Raw genomic sequence first — 8,882 nt, forward strand, 5'->3', positions numbered from 1 at the left:
CATGCTAGTTTATGAAGACAAGCACTACATGGCAGTCAGAATAATGAACCTGCCAAAGACACCCATGTCCTGATCCCCAGAACTACAGAGCACACTAGGTTACATGGATTAGGGGAATTCAGCTTGTAGATGAAATTAAGTTTGACAAAATAGGGAGATTATTCTGGATTGTCTGAGTGGGCCCAGTGTAATCATAATGGTCTTAAAAGTGGGAGAGAAGGGGAGAAGGAAGAACTATAGAGATAGCAGCATGAGAAGAACTTGACCTGATGTTTCTAGCTTTAAGATGTAAGAGGCACATGAACCAAGGTAAGTGGGTGTCATTTAAAGGATACAAAAGGCAAAGAAATGGCTCCTTCCATCGAGCCTCTAAAAAGGAATGCCACCCCACCAATATCTTGATCATTGCCCAGGGAGATTTGTGTCTAGTATCTGATCTACAGATTTGTGAGATAATATATCAGTGTTGTTTTAAGCTGTGGAGTCAATGGTAATTTGTCACAATAGTAATGGGGAATCCATCCACACTGCAATCTTGAAAGCCATATGTTGAAGATGTCAGAACCACCAGGTGGAAGGAGTCTGGTCTCTGTGTTAGCTTTTAGAAGAGAGCGGCCAACCAATCAAAACAATTGCTTTGGCTTTATGTGAACAATAAAGAAAGTTCTATTGTTTAAGCATCACGCCTTTTGGAATCAGTTTCTTACAGTGCCTAGAGTTATCTTGGTTAAACACTTTGGCAGGTCAACCCCATTGCTTTAGTTTCCTCATCTGAAAATCATGATACAATATGACTTGCAAGATTGGTCTTGCTCACCTTAAATTTAGTTTCAAGTTAAAAGTTCAATTTCTAGTCTGATATGTATTTAATAGGTACTCGATATCTAGAATTCCTTCCTAGTTGTTGGAAGGATTAAATGAGCTAATATATGTAAAATCACTTAGAATGAATACTGACACATATTGCATCCTATTAAATGTATCAACTATTATTATTATCCAGTGATGTAAGGATAAAAGCCAAGGAGGACTTTTTGGAGGCCAATGAATCAATGTAAAATTGGTAGTGAACAAAGCAGGGTTAAAACATTATAAAAACACTTAGATATGTGTGGAAAATTGTACATCTTTACTGTCTGTCATTGATCTAATCTTTCTTTTGATTCAGAAGAGTAAGAAGTACTGATGCTTTGATTATATAAAATAGAGAGGCTTGCCCTATTGGGCTCTAAATAGAACATTTTGGAATGTATCTTTTTCCTTCTCCCCTTGCCCTCCCCCTTTTTTTCTCTTTGTAAATTATATTGCATTCCTTTCTTCCTTTTTTTTGGAATTTTAAAATCTATTAAGTTCCTGTGATCATAACATCAATTTTCCTTCTTATAAATGATATGTTAATAGAAATATGAAGAGATAGAAATCATAAAATCTCAACTCTAAAATAAGGAACATTTAAAAAAATTTCTGAAGGTAAGCTTGGGAATATGTTGTTAGCTGCAGAAAGTTTAAGAAAAGTTTTGCAAGGAAGCATCAGTGATTCTTTCACTTCATCTTCTTTAGTTACTATAGCAACAGTGAGAAGAAAAATAACCCAAAAACTCATCAAGGGTGGTCGTCAGAACTCTTTCTCAGCGGCCCATCCTCCCAAAGGCATTGAATGAATCCTGTGTCTCAGTAGCACACCTTCATTACTGACTCTCAGCAAGTGATTACTCTGCAAAATTAAAAAAAAAATAGACTAAGAATGAAATTAATTAATTACATTATATTTCTAGACTTCCACATTTTCCACGGAAAAAGTTAAAAAAAATTATGTTAGAGTTCTAATGTCTTAAAGTCAACAAATTCCAAATTTGAGTGAAATGAGTCATTTTGTGAAATTTAATATGAATTATGTAAATTTGGATATTTATAAAAATCAAATTTTATAAATATTAGCTGGGAGGAGGCAACCATTTAGAAATGATTGTAAAGTATGTGGCTCTTTGCATGTTATTTTTTCCTACCTTTTCTTGGGTATTTCCATGCTGTTTCATGGTAATAGTGAGGAAAACCAGGTGTTAACTGTCAGGCTATTCCAAGTCATTGTGTATTTTTGATTTAAATAAAACAATTTAACTTTCATCCTAAAAAAACCCAGAAACCTAGAGTCTCTTCCAAAAGTCGTGGGAGCTGTGGAAATGATACTTTTCTTTATTGCTTTCAGCCATGCTTTTTCCTTTGCCCGAGGACTTGTCTATTGCAGTTATTTTCCCCTTAGTGCTGTCCACCATTGACCGACATCCAGATTCTTTCATCATCCAGATGATCACATGCATGCCGAGAGTCTGTAATGGATTTTAATAAAATTTAGGGCTTAAGTGGGTGATGCATTACACAGCATTATGCAACAAGTAAGTTAAAATTGAATAATAGAACTGGGCTGGGCATGGTGGTTCACACCTGTAATCCCAGCACTTTGGGAGGCTGAGGCGGGCAGATCACCTGAGGTCAGGAGTTCAAGACCAGCCTGGCCAATATGGCGAAACCCCCTCTCTACTAAAAATACAAAAATTAGCCAGGGATGGTGGTGCGCCCCTGTAATCCCAGCTACTAAGGGAGGTTGAGGCAGGAGATTCTCTTGAACTTGGGAGGCAGAAACTGCAGTGAGCCGAGATCATGCTACCGCACTCCAGCCCGGGCAACAGAGTGAGACTCCATCTCAAAATAAATAAAAAAATAATAAAATAAAGAACTGGGCCGGGCATGGTGGCTCATGCCTGTAATCTCAGCACTTTGCAAGGGCTGAAGTGGGCAGATGGCTTGTACGGCACTCCAGCTTGGGCAACAGAGGGAGACTCTGTCTGGAAAAATAAAGGAAATAAAATAGTAACAAAATCCATCTACTAAACCCACTTGGCCATTTCCCCTGGACATCTATCTCACCGTGTAGAGCCCTTGCTCCTGGCCATCTTTCTGAGCCCCTCCTTCTTTTCTCCACAGGCCCTCAAATTTCTTGTCTTTCTTTCTTAAGCTGTTGGAGAACCTCCGAATTCCTCTTAATGTAGTGTATAGTGCAATTTTATTTCTTTATTTCATTTTTTCCCTTGCAGATTATAATTTTTACTTTTTCTCTTCAAATCCAAAAAAACCCATTAATAGTTTTTCTTAAATAAAGAGCCACTTATCCTAGAGAGAAATAATGTCCCTTATATAGGAAGTATAATTCCTCCAGTCAATTTTGGCCCTGAGTAATAGTTTAATTTCCTTTCACAGAGAATTCAGGTAGAAATTTATATTTGTACGAAATACTAATTTTACATGGATTATGCTGTGCATTTCAATAATTGTAACTAATTGGTTTTAGTGATAAATTATCTTCTCAGTTTTAAAAATGAAAGATGAGGGGCATGGAAGTTATCATGTATTTAAAATCACAAAGACAGCAAGTGAACAGAAGCAGAATTTGGTCCCAGGTCTTTGAATTTCTATGCCAGGATTCTTTACCTTATGCTAGTTGACACCAGTATACATTAATATGAAGGCTGCATATAGAAATCCCAATGTAATACTGAAAATTGCTCTCTCACTGTAGTGTCTGAGGTGCTGGCTTCAACTAAGGACATGGAAAATGTTATAGAAAGGTCAGAGAAGAGCCACTGACTATTAAACAATTGGAAATTGGACTTTGTGGAGAAGACTAGAAGATATGATTAGATTAATAGTCTGCCACGCTGTGATTATGCCCTGACAGTGTCTTCAAGGCACGTTTTATGAAAGGACATGTTTGTGTTCTGTGACATTAACTTCAAAAGGTTATGGTTGTAGCTGAAAATATTTCTAACTTCTCTTAGCTGATTTGTGGAATCATGTGTGCATTCAACTAAACTCTTCAAAGACCTACTTTCTGTTCTTGTTTTTTTTTGTCTACAATGTTTGGACTTCATAAATATACGCTATAAAGTAATATTTTTGTATATTAAAAACACCTTTTAAAAACATAATGGTGGGATAAATATATCCTGTCGTGGCATATGAAATAATGAAGTACAAACTTAACACATAAGTGTTGGGTCAAAATTTGCACACTATAGTCAGGCAAAAAATAGTTACTGTCTACCTAAAACTGATCTCATCTTGTTCAGGAGTCTCTACGTATACCGAAGCTGGACTGAGGCTGTCCAGCAGGGGAATTAAACACGCCAATTAAAGAACAATAACCCAGTTCTTTTTGCACTTAAGACAGTTTCAGATTAATTCAGTATTATTTGAGTGAATAGACAATTCAGGATTTAATTCTCTGCCAGCCAAGTTTCTTCCCTCTCTTACAGGCTTCTCTTTTCCCTCTTCCTTGTTAAGAAGGGAATGTGTGCTGGGAGATCCCAGCTATCCCCGTGGTATGCGTGGAAATAGTGCTTCACTCCAGTGGAGCTGTTACCTCCTGCTGTCTCTGTACAGAGGCCTCTGAGCTCACTGCTGAGGAGGCTGTGTCTTGTGCCCTGTTCTCAGGGCATGGGCAATACATAGTGACTGCTCCAGGGTTTTAAACCAGGCTCCCACCTCTGTTCTCAGCTGGGACTCCCAGGTGATTCTTGTCTGATTTTCTTTCACTACATCACCCGGCTAGTGGCTCACTTCACCCTGTTGGGAGACAATTTTCCATGGCTATCTGACATTTCTGCATGTTTTATGAGCAATGAATGGATAGCTCTTTGTTTCGGACTATCATTTTAAGGGTCTGAACAGTCTCCGGAGGTAGAGATACTGTTTCCTTTGGAGCACAGAGCAGGGATGTTTACTGTCCATATTAAAGAGTTGGCTTTCTTAACCCGCATACAGCTGTCATTTAGTCTTCTTTCTGTTTTCCTGTGGGACTGGGGCTTGCAGAAGCAGCATGAGAGGTACTGATAGCCAGGCTATGGTGGTTACTCTGACTTGTCAGCTGACCTTCATCTCTGTCCCAGGGGTGTGATGTTTTCTTCCAGAATCTATGAAACAGTGGCAGTCTGACATTAGCTGGCAAGTAGGGTGTAATAGCAGACCCTTCTCAGTTCTTAGCACATCCCTAAAAGACACAGCCAGCACCTTCACATTTCTCCTGAGTTGCACTTGGTTGGGGGGGACACGTGGGAAATTCACGATCCCTTCTGTACTGTTCACAGGCCATGAAGAACTGTAGCGCGTGGTCTCAAGGTCCCTCCCTGCCTAAGATGCTACCCCTCCCTTTCTACACTACCACAAGTGACTCCCTTGTGCTGGTGCCCCATGACAGGGCCTCACGAGACAGAGCCAATGGAAAGTAAAGCTTCTGGCTCATTTGCTAATCTTGATTCTTGATTTATATAAAGAAGTTTTGGGCAGGGTGGGGTGGCTCACGCCTGTAATCCCAGCACTTTGGGAGACCGAGGCGGGTAGATCACGAGGTCAAGAGTTCAAAATCAGTCCGGCCAACATAGCAAAATCCCATCTCAACTAAAGATACAAAAAATTAGCCAGGTCTGGTGACGTGCACCTGTAATCCTACCTACTCCGGAGGCTGAGGTAGGAGAATTGTATGAACGCAGGAGGTGGAGGTTGCAGTGAGCCGAGATCGTGCCATTGCATTATAGCTCTGGTGAAAGTGTGAGACTCTATCTCAAAAAAAAAAAAAAAAAAAGAAGAAGTTTTGTTATTTATAAACCCTCTTTTTCCTTTCCACAAAGTCTCCTTTTCAAGGTTGTAGCATGATTTTTTGTCTCAAGCTACCAAGTTGTAAATCAAAAGCTGTAACTGACTCATTTTATGTGTATTCTTTCTCAAAAAATCCTAACTCTCCTTTCAGCCATGTGTGACCCTGGCTAGACAGAGGAAAAATAATTTTGATATGATTCCAAATATTATTCCTGTAGCAACTAGACATATTTGCAAATATGGATAATGAATAGACAAGTACAGGCTTCTTTAACTTGCCTTGGTACATGAGAGTAAATAAGAAAAAATCAATTCAAAAGTATACATTTGCAAACTTTTCGGGCTATAGTGACTTTAGTCAGTTCTGTTGATTTATATTAGTCAATGGAGTCAGGAATCTATCAATTCAACAGTATTTATTATAAATGTTGCTAATATTTTTCCTCATTGGAAACCAAATCTGAAAACAAACAAAACAGAATTGTTTTTATTTCCCTAGAAAAGAAAATTCTCAGGGATGGGCTATTATATTTTTTCACATACTGGTTAGCTTTAAGAGAAAACAGGCTTAAACTGTCACATAACCACAGCACATGTACTGTGGGTCTGCAAAGCCACCTGAAGTCGGGGGCCATTCCTCATGGTGTTCCCAGAGCCTTCTGGAGATATTTGCTCAAGGGGGTGCTGAGGAAGTAAAGAAATGTTTTCATAGTTTGGGCATGGAAACCTGCTCAAATCAGCTTGCAGAATTTTTTACCTGGAATATCTGTATCTGTATCTGTGTCTATCTCTGTATTTGTCATATTGTTCACTCGACTGATGCTTTAATGATTTTAAAACTTAACTGTACATTATAAAATAATTGAACTTGAAAAAATTGATACATTAGAAAGCAATCACTTTTATTACTATTTTTAAAATGTATATAAACTTAAGGGCTACAAGCGCAGATGTGTTACATGGATATGTTGTGTAGTGGTGAAGTTTGGGCGTTTAGTGTAACTATCACCCAAATTGTGTGTATTGTACCCATTAAGTAATTCCTCATTCCTAAACCCCCTTTTACTCTCCCACCTTCTTAGTCTCCAATGACTACTTCAGTCTATATTCATGTGTACACATTATTTAGCTTCCACCAATACATGTGTACATAAGGTATTTGACTTTCTGTTTCAGAGTTGTTTCACTTAAGATAATGACTTCCAGTTCCATCAATCATTTTAAAATAATAAAGTCTACCCTCCCAAATGCACTTTAATGTTATCTTAATAATGATCTTAAGTAACTCTCTTAAATTAATGATAATAACAGCTTTCTTAAAATATGATTTTCAGTAATGTGAAATAAATGCTTAAAATGAAGGAGTTAAAGTAATTTCATAGTTTGCCTCCAGCTCTGACAAGCTATGAATCCATAGTGCTGCAAGGTATAGACAATATTTCAGAATATCTCTGTTGGGTGACATTGCTCTAGCTGTCATTGTCATTCATAATTAATTTCATTTAAAATTTGGTGCCTGCAGTTTTAGAATTTTCCCCAAATGTTTGGATTAAAAACGAAGTACCTTGATAATTTCTTATTATATCAAACTATTAAATTCATTTTGAAATAGCATACTAAGCTAAAATATAGAAGGTTCAAAATATCTATGATTTACCCAGTGTACCTTTCAACTCAAAGATAGGACTATTGATTCATCTGTCACTCATAGTAGGCTGGCACTAAGCTAAGGGGCAATGTTGGGGCATTTTGGCCTGTTTTTTCCAAGTTGTTCACCTCACTTTTTGGCTCCTGTCATTCCATTTCCTTTTCTCTGAAGGTAGGGACTGGATATTTTCTGTTTTTTTCGGGATTTTCCATTGTCTGCTTGGGCTTCCATAAGAAGATAACACAGACTGGGTGACTTAAACAACAGACTTTTGTTTGGCCGTACTTTTGGAGGCTAAGAGTCTGAGATCGAGGTGTTGCAGGGTTAGTGGGTCCTCTGTTTCTGGGTTGTCGATAACCACCTTCTTACTCTGTCCACACATGGCCGTTGCTCTGTGTGCCTGTACCAAAGGTTGCTGTGGGGGCTGAGAATGGGTGAGCTCTGGCATCTTTCCTCTTCTTGTAAAGACACCAGGTCATATTGGATTAGGGCCCCACCTTTATGACCTCATTGAACTTTAATTACCTTCCTGAAAGCTCTGTCTCGGGAAAACGTGGCATATATACACCATGGAATATTATGCAGCCATCAAAAACGATCAGTTTGTGTCCTTTGTAGGGACATGGATAAATCTGGAAACCATCATTCTCAGCAAACTGACACAAGAGCAGAAGATCAAACACCGCATGTTCTCACTCATAGACAGGTGTTGAACAATGAGAACACATGGACACAGGGAGGGGAGCACTACACACTGGGGTCAGTTGGGGGAAATAGGGGAGGGACAGTGAGGGGTGGGGAGTTGGGGAGAGATATCATGGGGAGAAATGCCAAATATGGGGCGATGGGGAGGAAGGCAGCAAATTACGCTGCCATGTGTGTACCTATGCAACAATCTTGCATGTCCTTCACATGTACCTCAAAACCTAAAATGCAATAAAATAAATTAAAAAAAAAAAAAGCTCTGTCTCCAAATACAGTCACATCGAAGATTAGGGTTTCAAACAATGAATTTTGGGAACATTTAGTTTCTAATAGCTGTCATCAGGCTCTTATTCTGTGGAATTTTTTCTCATCTTCTGCCTTCAACTCTCCTCAAAATTTATCTGTCTTCACTCTGCGAATTCTTTTCTTTGCTCATCAAATGAAATAGTTTTCAGTGACTGTTAATGAGCTAATACATTAACTAGAGTGTAAGATAATATATTTGTATTTTAAAAAGAAAATTTCTACAAAAACTACCCTACTGCAAGTTACATAAGATACACACTGCTATACAGGTGACAAAAGCCACACAAAAGCAGGAAACATAAAGGCTTTTAGCATTGCACCCTTCACGTCATTCCATTAGAACCCTGCTTTTCCTGTGGATGGTGACAACTGTAGGTTTCTGGCAGGTCAGTTTGACCACGTTAAAAAGGGAAATCACAAACAAAATATCTCCAGTCAGTCAGGCCCTAATAAAAAGTGAACAGCCCTTTGGTTTTTCTAATGTGCTATCAAATACCAGTGAAAATTGTTACAAGATAGGTGAATCAGAGGATTAAACATAAACATTCAAAACCATGTAAGGAAAGACTTTTCT

Source organism: Sapajus apella, unplaced genomic scaffold (genome assembly GCF_009761245.1).
Source record: "Sapajus apella isolate SASKATOON/1434 unplaced genomic scaffold, GSC_monkey_1.0 scaffold30, whole genome shotgun sequence".
Lineage (NCBI taxonomy): Eukaryota > Metazoa > Chordata > Mammalia > Primates > Cebidae > Sapajus > Sapajus apella.